This window comes from Mustela lutreola, chromosome 18 (genome assembly GCF_030435805.1).
Source record: "Mustela lutreola isolate mMusLut2 chromosome 18, mMusLut2.pri, whole genome shotgun sequence".
Classification (NCBI taxonomy): domain Eukaryota; kingdom Metazoa; phylum Chordata; class Mammalia; order Carnivora; family Mustelidae; genus Mustela; species Mustela lutreola.
The window spans coordinates 32,783,200-32,798,392 of NC_081307.1; the positions used below are offsets into that span (position 1 = coordinate 32,783,200).

General features: G+C 35.4%; 1 long non-coding RNA gene across 1 annotated transcript in view; it reads left to right on the forward strand.

Annotated features, from left to right (window-relative positions):
• Window positions 1-15,193, forward strand: part of LOC131820616 (uncharacterized) — a 77,717-nt gene that overhangs the window by 4,973 nt on the left and 57,551 nt on the right. The gene's annotated exons all lie outside the window — the stretch shown is intronic.

Here is a 15,193-nt window from a genome sequence, read left to right on the forward strand (position 1 = left end):
GCCACATAAAAAAATCACTTTATATTTAACTAAACAAATCTCTCATTCCTGCTTAATAGCATTATGTCATGTGCTAGTGTCTTCTGTATTTTAACCAACTCCAAACTGATGGGTTAGTTGACAGAAGTTTTTGTTGTTGATCAACCACTAGCATCTTCCACTTTCAAGAAAGAAAGGAAAGAGATGCTTGGCTGGCTCAGTGAGTTAAAGCCTCTGCCTTCAGCTCAGGTTATGATCTCAGGGTCCTGGGATCAAGCCCCGCATTGGGCTCTCTGCTCAGCCAGAAACTTGCTTCCCCCTCTCTCTCTGCCTACTTGTGATCTCTCTGTCAAATAAATAAATAAAATCTTTGGGGAAAAAAAAGGAAAGAAAAGAAAAGGTAAATATTACATGCTATACTTAGAAGGAAAGATTCTTTGTTTTTCTTTTATATTTAAAAAAACTTTTTTCCATTCAATTCACTTACATACTTTGATGGGAAGGAGCAATTTGTGTTTTGTCGCCTAAGGAGTTCCTTGTGAAAATCTGAATTGCCTTGGAACCATATTTCAGAGTTATTTCAGTGATGTTTGAACAGTCTCTGTAGGTTCGTACTCCAGTAGACGCCCATCCAGCCCCGTCCTCACTGTAGATCTAAGTGTAGGAGGGTGAGTGCAGTCCTCTAGCAGAATGCCCAGTTCTTAGAGAGCAGATGAGACATGAGCCTGGCTTTAACTATTAATCGATTATAGCAAAAGAGAAGTCTCAAGGTCATTCAATTAAAGGCATTCCATAGAGGCCAGGATGCCCATGGTAATCCCAGAAATTTTCAGTCTATCCAGGACAAAAACAGTTGAATGGAGATTTATTTAGGATTCAGTACTTCATGTGGCCAACACCTGCTATCATCCCTTGGACCTCAATGTATTCTAAGTTAAAAAAAAAATAAAAAATCCTTATAAACATACATCCGTACATATTCAGGCACAAGTAAACAGAATATCCTGAAGATTCTAATGTCCATTTTCTTTATCTTCACTGATATCACCTGATTGATTCCACGCTCTAATCCGCTCTTTCCTCAACAATTCCGGAGTCTCCTTCTAACCGATATCCCTGTTTCTGCATTTGTCCTCCTAAATAACAATGATAGATCATAGCATGCCAACCGTTTTTTTCAATAAATTTATTGGTTTTTCAATGTACTTAGAATTAAAGCCAAATTCCCTATCATTGCTGTATCCCACATAAACCAGGCCCCGTTAGCCCCTCCACTTTTACTGAAACAGTTTTTTCTCCTTAATTGTTACTTTCCAAGCAAATAGACATTATTTTATTCTGTTGAATTTCTCAAATCTTTTAGGGATCAAGTCTTTGCATCAGTTTTTTCCATTGCTTAGAACACTTTACTCCTTGATCTTCATGTGGTGAGCTCATTTCCATCTTTCTGATCTCAGCCTGATTACTACCTTCTCAGAGAAGACTTACCTGCCCACTCCACCCTAGATAGTCCCCTGAAAGCCCTATGCTTCAGATAAAATGTTCCCTATTCATCACTCACTTATTTATTTTTCATGGCATTGTTACCACCTGCAATTACCTCAATATCCATGTTTAGTTTTCGTCTTCTTCCACAATAAAAATATGGGAGAGCTCATGGCATGTAACCCAAAGGAAAAGGAAATTTATTGCAAAATGTGGTTTATTAAATGCAGAGTCTAGTGATGACAATTTGACTATGATGTGTAGGATGGCTCGTGAGAATATTTAATGAAATGACAGATATAAAATTCTTGACTCATGTTATATGCTATGCCTAGCATTTGGTTCTTACTTACTAACTGCAAGCTGTTACTGTTATTATGAAGATCACAATCTGATCATGAATAAAGAGGTAGAGGGGAAGGGGGAGAAGAGGGTTTAAGGAGGAAACTCGTCCTGACATAAGGCCTTAATAGGAGGCTAACAGTGGAAGAACAAGGAAGCGAGAAAGCTGGGACCCTAAAGGTGGTAGAAGGATATGGAGGTCATGGAAATGTACGAGCATGGTAAGAGCCAGGTTTGCATTCCACCTTATTACTTTTGTTTATGTGACCCTCGGCAACCTAAGCTGCAACTTCTTTATTTGTAAAAAGGGGGGGTGTATCTTAATGATCCATTTCTATGTAACGAACAACCCCAAAAGTTTAATGTCTTGAAGTGACCATTTATTAGAATCTATTGTGGTTCTGGAGATAGCTGGGTTCAGCTGGGTGGTTCTCAGCCAGGGTCCCGCCTGAAGGACAGTAAGATAATGGGTAGGACTGGAGTCATCTGAAGGCTTTTCATCCCTATTTCTGACGTTGAGCTAGGATGGCTGGACACATTAGGTAGTCAGGCAGCTCCCTTTCAACATGGCTTTTCTCCATGGCCAACTTGGACTTCTTCACAGCCTGGTAATCTCAGGGATTTGGACTACTTTCATGGCTGCTGGCTTCATGCAGAGCAAGCTTTCCAAGAGACCCAGGTGGATGCTGCCCGAGAAGCCTCGGAACAGCGATTTACCAATAATGGGCATTAAAATGTTATTAAAAAAATCCGTTAATTTTATGAGAATCTCAATGAGATTATTGCCATCTGTATTATGTATCTCTTTTGTAAGCCATTAAATTTCCTTGTTGTCCAATCCATTATCTCTTTTGTTTTGGAAAGAGCAATATTATAATTTATTCTGTTTTTCTGTTAAGACATAATTGAGGAGTTCCTAATTTCTGTATTTTGATTTATCCAGCCAATAAATAAGTCAATCACTTGCCAATTGAGATGGCAAATAAAGATGAAAAAAGATGAAAAGATGAAAGCCCTATCCTATTAAACTGTGCTAAAATTCTCGACCATATTTTCTTATTTACTTTTGATCCATCCATCCACCCCCCTGAAGGAACATTCATTTATACAAGAATATTTATGAAGAGCAAACAGGAAGCTGGATTCAGGGAAATACAAAATGGCCATGGAGTTTATATCCTACCAGAACACACAGACATTAGGTAACAATTTATAACTGAATAATTGACTGCATGGGATTTTTTTAAGTACTATGAGGAAATACAGGATGGTACAAAAATGAGCTGTGTGGTACTGAACAACTTATTTAAAGTTACTGAACCTTGGCTTTGTTTTGTTCTGCTTTATTTCAGCTTGCTTGGCAGGGTTGGTAAGACATTGGAGTGAGATTGTATCTAGCTCACAGTAGCTTAAGAAAAAACAAACAAAACAAGACATATCCTTTTATTTATTTATTTATTTATTTATTTATTTATTTATTTATTTATGGTCCTGTCTGGACTACTATATTTTCCCTCCACAGATAGGAAATACAGTATGGTATTAGAATGTATACCCTCTTCACAAGTATGCTTGTTTTTAACCCTTCTTAATTTATAACCTTACCAGAAAACGTAATTGTAGCTCATAACGTATTTTCTATATCAGATTCTTTAATGTCTATTCTATCATTCTTATATAATAATAATTATATATTATATAATTTTATAATTATATAATTAATTTATATAATTTATACATTATATTATATAATATATAATAGTTCTTATTCTTATAATGACTATAAATTGACATATATATATAATGACTATAAATTGTGTGACAGTATGTTTTGGTATCTCTAAAATAAACTATAAGAAACTATCAGAAAAAGTTGTCTATAGGTTATGGATGCTTATCACATTACCTGGTTATGAATAACATCCAGGAAATATGGCATCATAATTTAACGTTCCTATCTACTTAAAGCTTTCAGCAAACCCTAAAGTCAACACTAAGGTGTGCATATTTTAATCATAAGCTGTCATGTATTAGGAGTAAACCTCAACTGAATAACTTGTATGCCACAAAATCCAAAAATATATATTTCTTAATCTTTCTTATTATCAATGAGAAACTATTTTAAAAGTGGCTGAAACAAATGAACATTGTAGAGAACTCCACAATGTTTAAAATACTGACTTTGAATTAAGATTCAGCTTATGTTCTACTTCCAGTTAAATCAGTCGCATGAAATGAACATTTTGTCATCGTTTAACATCATCAATTCATGTGTGTCTAAAGCCAATCAGACTATGTCAAAATCACTGGGTAATCTATCGTTGCAAATAATGTAGTCAACTTATTTTAACTGGTTTTCTTTCCTATTGGGCCATTATGCTGGTTTATTAGGTTAAATAGATTAAGTATATCCATATTTGTATTAGAAAGCCATCCGCCTTTATACCCAGTACAGTAATATTATCATCTCAGAGTACTTACAATCTACTTCTCCAGATATTCTGGACTATTTCTAGGGCTTATCTAGTTGCTAAAATAGTAAACTCTACTACCAAGAAAAACGAAATGAAAATTCAATGATTATCTGCCAATATTGAATGAAATCATATTCATTTTCTGAAAGAACTTATATAAGAAAAAAATGAAATTTCTTATTTGATAGATAAGAATTAGTTTAAATGTTTAGCTGTAGTCATTCAAGGGAATGATGGAGGTTATAGCTTGTAAAACACCTTACGTGTAAAAAACCAACCAAACAAAAAAGATCATAAAATATTTTCGCTTTTGATTAAGGAATTGAAGGAATGACAAGTGGAACATTTCAAATCAAGAGAGAAAAATCTCAACATAACTGTTAGCTAAAAGACAATAGATTTCTGTTACTTTTCTTACAGGAGAATGCAATTATGTAGTCTAATTATAACTAAAGGCATGTTATTAAAAATGATTAAAAATTAGTTCAGGTTCTCAGAAATGCAATGGAACATGCTTTATTTGCATTACATAGACCCTATCTATTGATAAAAGCTGAAAAGGGGCACCTGGGTGACATAGTCAGTTACTTAGCTGACTCTTGATTCAACTCAGATCATGATCTTAGGGACCTGGGATCAAGCCCTGCATGTGGGGCTTTGTGCTCTCGGAGAAGTCTGCCTGAGGAGTTGCCCTCTCTCATTCCCCCTGCTCGTGCATGCTTTCCTTCTCTCTCTCTCTCAAATAAATAATTAAAAAAAAAAGAAAGAAAGAAACTGAAAGGAAAAACAAGTTTTAACATACAGTTTCTTATTAGTTTCAAGTGTACAATATATAGTGATTTAACAGTATAGTGACTTAACAGTTCCATAAATTAACCTGTGCTCATCACAAATGCACTCCTTTTCCTTTTTCTTTTTTTTTTTCTTTTTAAAGTCAAATCATATATTTGCTTTCTCTGATGGACTTATTTCACTTAACATATAATTCTCTCTAGCTCTATCCATGTCCTTGAAAATGGCAAGATTTCACTGTTTTTATGGCTGGATAATATTCCATAACTTCTTTTTTATCTATCCATTAATCCATTGACACTTGGGCTGCTTCCTTATCTTGGCTATTCTAAAAAAATGTTGCAATAATAATAAGGGTGTAGGTATCCCTTTGCATTAGTGTTTTTATATTCTTACAGTGAATACCCAGTAGTGCAATTACTGGATTGTAGGGTAGTTCTGTTTTTAATTTTTGAAGAATTTCCATACTGTTTTCCACAGTAGCTGTACCAGGTTGTATTCCCATCAACAGTGAATGAATGTTACTTTCTTTATTAAATATTTTTATTAAAATATAATGTATTATTTGCCCCAGGGGTGTAGGTCTGTGAATCTTCAAGCTTACACACTTCACAGCACTTATCATATCACATAGTCTTCCCAATGTCCATAACCCAACCACCCGCTCCGCACACACAATTCCCCCAGCAAAGCTCAGTTTGTTTTGTGAGATTAAGTCTCTTATGGTTTGTCTCCCTCCCAATTCCATCTTGTTTCATTTTTTCCTTCCCTACCCTCCAAGCCCCCCACTCTACCTCTTGAATTCCTCATATCAGGGAGATCACATGATAATTGATCTCTTTCTTTGATTGACTTATTTCACTCAGCATAATACCTAATACCATCCATGTCATTGCAAATGGCAAGATTTCATTGCTTTTGATGGCTGCATAGTATTCCATTGTATATATATGGATATAAACAGATGTCCATAAACAGATGAATGGATAAGGAAGATAGATAGATAGATAGATAGATAGATAGATAGATAGATAGATAGATAATCTTCCTTATCCATTCATCTGTTTATGGACATCCAGGTTCTTTCCATAGTTTGACTATTGTGGACATTGCTGCTATAAACATTCAGATGCACGTGCCCCTTCGGATCCCTACATTTGTATCTTTAGGATAAATACCCAGTAGTGTGATTTTTAGCTTTAATATTTTAGTATTTTTAGCTTTTTGAGGAACTTCCATGTTGTCTTCCAGAGTGGTTGCACCAGCCTTGCATTCCCACCAACAGTATAGGAGGGTTCCCCTTTCTCCTCATTCTCTCCAACATCTGTCATTTCCTGACTTGCTAATTTTAGCAAGTCTGACTGGTGTGAGGTGATATCTCATTGTGGTTTTGATTTGTGTTTCCCTGATGCTGAGTGATGAGGATTACTTTTCATGTGTCTGTTGGCCATCTGGATGTCTTCTTTGCAGAAATGTCTGTTCATGTCCTCTGCCCATTTCTTGATTGGATTATTTGTTCTTTGGGTGTTGAGTTTGATAAGTTCTTTATAGATTTTGGATACTAGCCCTTTATCTGATATGTCATTTGTGAATATCTTATACCATTCTCTCAGTTGTCTTTTGCTTTTGTTAACTGTTTCTTTTGCTGTGCAAAAGCTTTTGATCTGGATGAAATCCCAATAGTTCATTTTTGCCCTTGCTTCCCTTGCCTTTAGCAATGTTTCCAGGAAGAATTGCTGCAGCTGAGATTGAAGAAGTAGTTCCCTGTGTTCTCCTCAAGGATTTTGATGGATTGCTGTCTCATATTGAGGTCTTTCCTCCATTTTGAGTCTATTTTTTGTGTGTGGTGTAAGGAAATGGTACAGTTTTGTTCTTCTGCATGTGGCTGTCCAATTTTCCCAACACCATTTGTTAAAAACACTGCCTTTTCTCTGTTGCACATTCTTTCCTGCTTTGTTGAAGATTAGTTGACCATAGAGTTGATTGTCTATTTCTGGGCTCCCTATTCTGTTCCATTGGTCTATGTGTCTGTTTTTGCACCAGTGCCATACTGTCTTGATGATAACAGCTTTGTAATAGAGCTCGAAGTTTGGAATTGTGAAGTCACCAACTTTGGCTTTCTCTTTCAACATTCCTCTGGCTATTCAGGGTCTGATCTGGTTTGATATAAGTTTTAGGATTACTTGTTCCATTTCATTGAAAAAACTTGATGGTATTTTGATAGGGATTGCATTAAATGTGTAGATTGCTTTAGGTAGCATAGACATTTTCACAATATTTGTTCTTTCAATCCATGAGCATGGAATATTTTTCCATTTCTTTGTGTCTCCCTCAATTTCCTTCATGAGTACTTTATAGTTTTCTGAATATAGATTCTTTGTCTCTTTGGTTAGGTTTATTCCTAGGTATCTTATGGTTGTGGGTGCAATTGTAAAGGCGGGTTGGCTCCTTAATTTCTCTTTCTTCTGTCTTGTTGTTTGTGTAGAGAAATGCAACTGATTTTTGTGCATTTATTTTATATCCTGACACTTTACTGAAGTCCTGTATGAGTTCTAGCAGTTTTGGAGTGGAATCTTTTGGGTTTTCCACAGAAAGTATTATATCATCCCCAAAGAATGCAAGTTTGATACTTCTTTGCTTATTCAGATGTATTTTATTTCTTTTTGTTGTCTGATTGCCAAGGCTAGGACTTCTAGTACTATGTTGAATAGCAGTGGTGATAATGGATATCCCTGCCATGTTCTTGACCTTAGGGGAAAAGCTCTGTTTTTCTCCATTGAGATTTATATTCACTGTGGTTTTTCATAAATGGCTTTGATAATATTGAGTATGTACCCTATATCCCTACAGTTTGAAGGTTAAGAAAGGGTGCTGTAATTTGCCAAATGCTTTTCAGCACCTATTGAGAGTATCATATGGTTCTTATTCTTTATTTTATTAATGTATTGTATCACATTGATTGATTTGCAAATGTTGTACTAACCTTGCAGCCCAGAAATAAATCCCACTTGGTTGTGGTGAATAATCCTTTAAGTACTTTTGGATCCTATTGGCTAGTATTTTGGTGAGAATTTTGGCATCCGTGTTCATCAAGGATATTGGTTTGTAATTCTCCTTTTTGATGGGGTCTTTGTCTGGTTTGGGGATCACGATAATGCTGGCCTCATAAAATGAGTTTGGAAGTTTTCCTTTCATTTCTATTTTTTTAGAACAATTTCAGTTCTTTTAATGTTTGGTAGAATTTCCCTAGGAGGCTGTCTGGCCCTGGGCTCTTGACTGTTGGTAGATTTTTGATGACTGCTTCAATCTCTTACTGGTTATGGGTCTGTTCAAATTTTCTATTTCTTCCTGGTTCAGTTGTGGTAGTTTATATGTCTCTAGGAATGCATCCATTTCTTCAGATTGTCAAATTTGCTGGCGTATATTTGCTCATAATATGTTCTTATAATTGTTTGTATTTCTTTGGTGTTGGTTGTGATCTCTCCTCTTTCATTCATGATTTTATTTACTTAGGTCCTTTCTCTTTTCTTTTTGATAAGTTTGGCCAAAGAATCTTATTAATTCTTTCAAAGAATCAGCTCCTAGTTTTGCTGTGTCCCACAAATTTTGAATAGCTGTGTTTTCATTTTCACTTGTTTCCATGAATCTTTTCAATTCTTCTTTAATTTCCTAGTTGAGCCATTCATTATTTAGTAGGATGCTCTTTAGCCTTCATGTATTTGAATGCTTTCTAATGTTCCTCTTGTGATTGAGTTCTAGCTTCAGAGCATTGTGGTCTGAAAATATGCAGGGAATGATCCCGATCTTTTGGTACTGGTTGAGACCTGATTTGTGACCCAGGGTGTGATCTATTCTGGAGAATGCTCCATGTGCACTAGATAAGAATGTGTATTCTGTTGCTTTGGGGTTGAATATTCTGAACATATCTGTGATGTCCATCTGGTCCAGTGTGTCATTTAAAGCCTTTATTTCCTTGTTAATCTTTTGCTTAGATGATGTCCATTTCAGTGAGGGGAGGTGTTAAAATCCCCTACTATTATTGTATTATTGTCAATGTATTTCTTTGATTTTGTTATTAATTGATTTATATAATTGGCTACTCCCATGTTGGGGCATAGATATTTAAAATTGTTAGGTCTTATTGTTGGACAGAGGCCTTTAAGTATGTTATAGTGTCCTTCCTCACCTCCTATTATTGTCTTGGCTTAAAATCTAATTTATCTGATACAAGGATTGCCACCCCAGCTTTCTTTTGATGTCCATTAGCATGGTAAATTGTTTTCAGCCCCTCACTTTAAATCTGGAAGTGTCTTTGGGTCTAATGAGTTTCTTGTACACAGCATATTGATAGGTTTTGGTTTTTTATCCACTGTGATACCCTGTGTCTTTGATTCAGACATTCCCATTTACATTCAGGGAAACTATTGAAAGATATGAATTTAGTTTCATTGTATTGTCTGTAAGGTGACTTTTACTGTATATTTCCTCTGTTCCTTTCTGATCTGACATTTAAGACTCTTTGCTTAGAGGACCCCTTTCAATATTTCCTTTAGGACTGGTTTGGTATTTGCTAATTCTTTTAATTTTTGTTCATCCTGGAATCTTTTTATCTCTCCTTCTATTTTCAATAATATCATAGTTGGATATAGTATTCTTGGCTTCATATTTTTCTCATTTAGTGCTCTGAATATATCATGCCAGTTTTTTCTGGCCTGCCAGTCCTCCATGGATAAGTCTGCTGACAATCTAATATTTCTACCATTGTATGCTACAGGCTTCTTGTTCCAAGCTGCTTTCAGGATTTTCTCTTTGTCACTAAGACTTGTAAAGCTGTACTATTAGATGATGTGTTGTGGACCTATTTTTATTGATGTGAAGGGAAGTTCTCTGTGCCTCCTGGTTTTTGATTCTTGTTCCTTTGCCATATTAAGGAAATTTTCTACTACAATTTGCTCCAGCATTACCTTCTTCCCCCTTCTCTCTTTCTTCTCCTGGAATCCCAATTTTTCTAATATTGTTTTGTGTTATGGTATCACTTATCTCTCGAATTCTTCCCTCATGGTCCAGTAGTTGTTTGTCTCTCTTTTGCTCAGCTTCTTTATTCTCTGTCATTTGGTTTTCTATATCACTAATTGTTTCTTCTGCCTCATTTATTCTAGCAGTAAGAATTCCATTCTTGACTGCACCTCCATTCTTGACTGCACTTCATTAATAGGATTTTGATTTCAACTTGGTTATATTTTAGTTCTTTTATTTCTCCAGAAAGTGCTTATATTTCTCCAGAAAGTAATTCTCTAATATCTCCCATGCCTTTTTTCAAGCCTAGCCAACACCTTGATAATCGTCATTCTGAACTCCAGTTCTGACATATTACCAATGTCCGTATTGATTAGGTCCCTACCCATTAGTACTGCCTCTTGTTCTGTGTGTGTGTGTGTGTGTGTGTTTGTGTGTGTGGTGAGTTTTTCTGCCTTTTCATTTTATCCAGATAGGAATATATATCAATGAGAGAGTAAAATACTAAAAGCTGGCAAAGACCCCAGAAAAATATATGCTAAATATATCAGAAGAGACCTGAAACTGGGGTGTGAAGAAAGGGGGAATAATTAAAAAATATATATATATATATATACATATATTAGACTGGTGAATAGAACAGAGCCACCCACTTGATTCTGGGTATATTCTGGTCTCTTAGAAGAAACTGCCTCTCAAAATTTTAAAGAAATAAGCACATATATATACAAAAATAAGGGTAAACACAATGAAGGGATGGAATATGACTGTAAAGATGAAAAATTTTAAAAAAATTCTAAAAAAGAAATTGATGATAAGTTGGGTGGAAAAAGAAAAAAAAAAAAAAAAAAAGGAGGGAATGTGCTCAGGCTGGAGACAGAACAAAGCCATGTGGTGGATTAGGGTATATTTTGATCTGTTCGAAGAAATATATCCCAAAATTTTTTAGGAAAAAAAATACCTATATGTATACAAAAAAAATAAGGTTAAATACAATGAAGGGATAAAATATGACTATAACAATGAAGGTTTAAAAAGTTTTTTTTAGAAAGTTATTATTAAGATAAACTAGTTATTACATATTAAAAGAGGAAAGAGGAAAAGTTAAAAAAATAGAATAAGAAAAAAATAAAATTAAAAAAATTTAATTTTGCAAGACTAAAGGATCATGGGGGGAAAGCCATGAATTCTATGTGTTGCGTTCCCCTAGCTCTGGATTTCTGCTGTTCTCCTTCACCTGTGAGCTTGGTCTTGGCTGGATGTTCTTGCTGATCTTCTGCAGGAGGGGTCTGTTGCCATGATTCTCAAATGTCTTTGCCCGAGGCAGAATTGCACTGCCCTTGTCAGGGGCTGGGCTAAGTAATCTGCTTAGATTCACTCTTGGTAGCTTTTGTTCCCTGAATGCTTTCCGTAGAGCTTTGGAGAACAGGAATGAAGATGGTGGCCTCCCAATCTCTGGCCTGGATTAGCTGAGAGCCTGAGGCTCTACTTTTCAGTGCACCCTCAGAGATAAGCAGGCAATCACTTCTGTCTCACTGCTCTCCAACCGAGCTCCGAGCTCACCCAGCCTGTGACTGAGCATTTCTATCTCTGGCACGGCCCCATTTGGAGTCTCCAAACCCAGAATATTCCTGCCTCACTGCCCCTCTTAGAGGAGGAAGGCGAGTCTCCCAGATCTGCCACTTGTGGGGTCCCTGCTTGAAGAACAGTGGTCTGAATGTGCCTTGGATCATGGTTTAAGGTAACCCTGAGCTGAAGGTTCCCTCCTCCACTCTGTCTCTGTATTCTGCTTCCCTGCTCTGATACCTGGCAGTTCTGCCACAATCAGACACCCCGATCTTTCTGTGACCCCACGGGACCTGAAACCACACTGTCCCTGTGAGGGCTCCACCCCCGCTTAGGCTCTGGAGCAATGTCCCTCAGTGGAGCTGACTTCTAAAAGTTCTGATTTTGTTCTCCGCTGCTCCACTGTTTCCCGGAAGCTGGCCCCTTCCCCCACAATCTATCTTCCTGTTGCTTCAGATTCACTTCTCTGCATGTCCTACCTTCCCGAAAGTGGTTGATTTTCTGTTTCTAGAATTGTTGCTCTTCTTCTCTTCTACCTCCTGTTAAGTTTGTAGGTATTTGGGATGGTTTGATACCTATCTAGCTGAACTCCTGGGATCTGATTTTATTTCAGTCTGCTACTCCTCCGCCATCTTGCCTCTCCCCCTCACTGTTACTTTTTTCCACATCTTTGCCAACACTCATTGTTTCTTTTATTGTTGATTTTAGCCATTCTGACAGTGTGAGGTGATAGCTCATTATAGTTTTTTTTTGCATTTCCCTGATGGTAAATGATGATGAACATCTTTTCATGTGTATACTGCCAACCCGTTTGTCCTTTTTGAAGAAATGTCTATCCATGTCTTCTGCCTATTTTTACATTGGATTCTTTGGTTTTGGGGTTTTGAGTTTTAGAAGTGTTCTCTCTCTCTCTCTCTCTCTATATATATATATATACATATATATATATATATATATATATATGTATATATATATATTTTTTTTTTAGAAGTTCTTTATACATTTTGGATACTAAAGCTTTATTGGATATATCATTTGCAAATGTCTTCTCCCATTCCATAGGTTGCCTTTTAGTTTTGATTGTTTCCTTCACTGTGCAGAAGCATTCTATTTTGATGTAGTCCAAATAGTTTATTTTTGCTTTTGTTTCCCTTGCCTTAGGAGACATATCTAGGAAAAAAAGTTGCTATGGCTGATGTCAGAGTGGTTACTGCCTGTGTTCTCTTCTAGGATTTTTATGGCTTCAGGTGTCACATGTTTTAATTGATTTTGAATTTATTTTTCTGTTATGTGTAAGAAACTGGTCTAGTTTAATTATTTTGCTTGTACTTGTCCAGGTTTCACAATACCATTTGTTGAAAAGACTGTCTTTTTTCCATTGGATATTCTTTCCTGCTTTGTTGAAGATGGTGGCCATATAGTTATGGGTTTATTTCTGGCTTTTCTATTCTGTTCCTTTGATTTATTTACCTATTTTTGTGCCAGTAACATACTGTTTTGGTTGTACAGCTTTGTAATATATCTTGGAATCTAGAATTGTGATACTTCCAGCCTCCCTTTTCTTTTTCTAGATTGCTTTGACTATTCGTGCTCCTTGGTGGTTCCATACAAATATTAGGGTGGTTTGTTCTTATTTGGTAAAAATGCTTTGGGTATTTTGATAAGGATTTCATTAAATATATAGATTGCTTTAGGTATTATAAACATTTTAACAATATATTTTTTCCCAATCCATAAACTTGGAGTGTTTCCATTTCTTTGTGCCATCTTCAGTTTCTTTCATCAATGTTTTATAGTTTTCAGGTTTCATCAATGTTTTATAGCTGTTTGGTTTAGGTTTATTCCTAGGTATCTTATTTTATATGCAGGAGTCAATGGAATTGTTTTCTTAATTTCTCTTTCTGCTGCTTCATTATTGGTGTACAGAAGTGTAATAGATTTTGGTACATTGGTTTTGTGTCCTGTGAATATACTGAATCCATTTATTAGTTCTACCAGTTTTTTGAAGTGTTTCAGGTTTCTATATAGTTTATTATGTCTTTTGCAAATAGTGAAATTTTACTTGTTCCTTATCAATTTGGATGTCTTTTATTTCTATTTGTTATCTGGTTGCTGGGCTGGGACTTCCTGTACTATGTTGAATACAGGTGGTGAGAGTGGACTTTTTGTCTTATTCCTGACCTTAGGGGAAAAGCTGTTACTTTTTCCCTATTCAGGATGGTGTTAGCTGTGGGTTGTTTGTATATGGCCTTTATGATGTTGAGGTATGTTCCCTCTAAACCTACTTGTTGAGGGTTTTTATCATGAATGGATTTTGAACTTGGTCAAATGATTTTTCTGCATTTATATGAAATGATTGTATGGTTCTTATTCTTTCTCATATTGATGTGATGTATCACATTGATTGATTTGTAAATATTGAGCTACATTTGCAATCCAAGAATAAATCCCACTTTTATATTTGTATCTTCTAGCCAGCTAGACTGCCAACAAATTCGTTACTCTTGGGTTTATATTCTTCTGAGCTAGAGTCATGTGCTAATGCATTTCTGGGGGAGTGGGGAAGGGGAGAGGGAAGAAGTATAAATACTCAGTTTGGCTATGGTATTGCAATGTTTCATCTCACAGCATAACAACCAGTTTAAAAAACAAAAATAGAGTAGGTGAACTAACTTCCAGAACTGTAATAGCACCTTGATAAAGAGTGATTATGGCAAAATAAACATCAAGTTCCAGTTAGAAAAAAGTAACTTATTTTTCAAACTCCTTAGAAATAAATACTTTAGAATCTCTAAGACAAACCTTTTCACTTCATACCAGATTTTGGTCAGTACAAGATGACAGATCCTTTTTCTCCCTCCTCCTTTCTGCTAAGTCTATAACTGGGTATAAGATATACTGGAAATAAGACAAGATACAACTAAATGAGAAGTCTGAAAATTCTTTCTCACTGTAAGCATTGATGTCAAAAATTTTTAGATGGAACATTTCAGGAGTTATGTGCAGAAATACAAAGACTATTCATCACTTTGTTAATAGAAGTTTTTACCATGTTGTTGTCATGGGACTGGGAAGAATATGTGTATATATGTGTGTATATATATATATATATATATATGAGAGGAATATGTATTAATTTCTAAAAATTTTATTAGAAAGTTTAAACACATGATGAGCCACTGAAATAAAATTTGCCTGAAAAATTTATTTGATGAATGTTCACATTAACAACTGTTCTCAGATATAATTTTTCAGAAATTAATTCAGGAAATTTGTGATATTAATTTAAGAGCAGTAGGTTAATTGATTTTAAATAAATCTGCTTATGCATTTAAAGTCGAGCATTCTTGATTCATTCTATTATTTTTCCAATTTTCAATGTTAAAATTTTAAATATTATAATTATTCATGTATTAATTTTAAATGAATGACATTTTTTAAATTCATATATGAGTAGCATGTATGATTAGTGTAAAAAACATATTACTCAGCTCCTTTCTTTTTAGCAAAAGAAGCTCAACGGAACTTCCTAAAGTGGT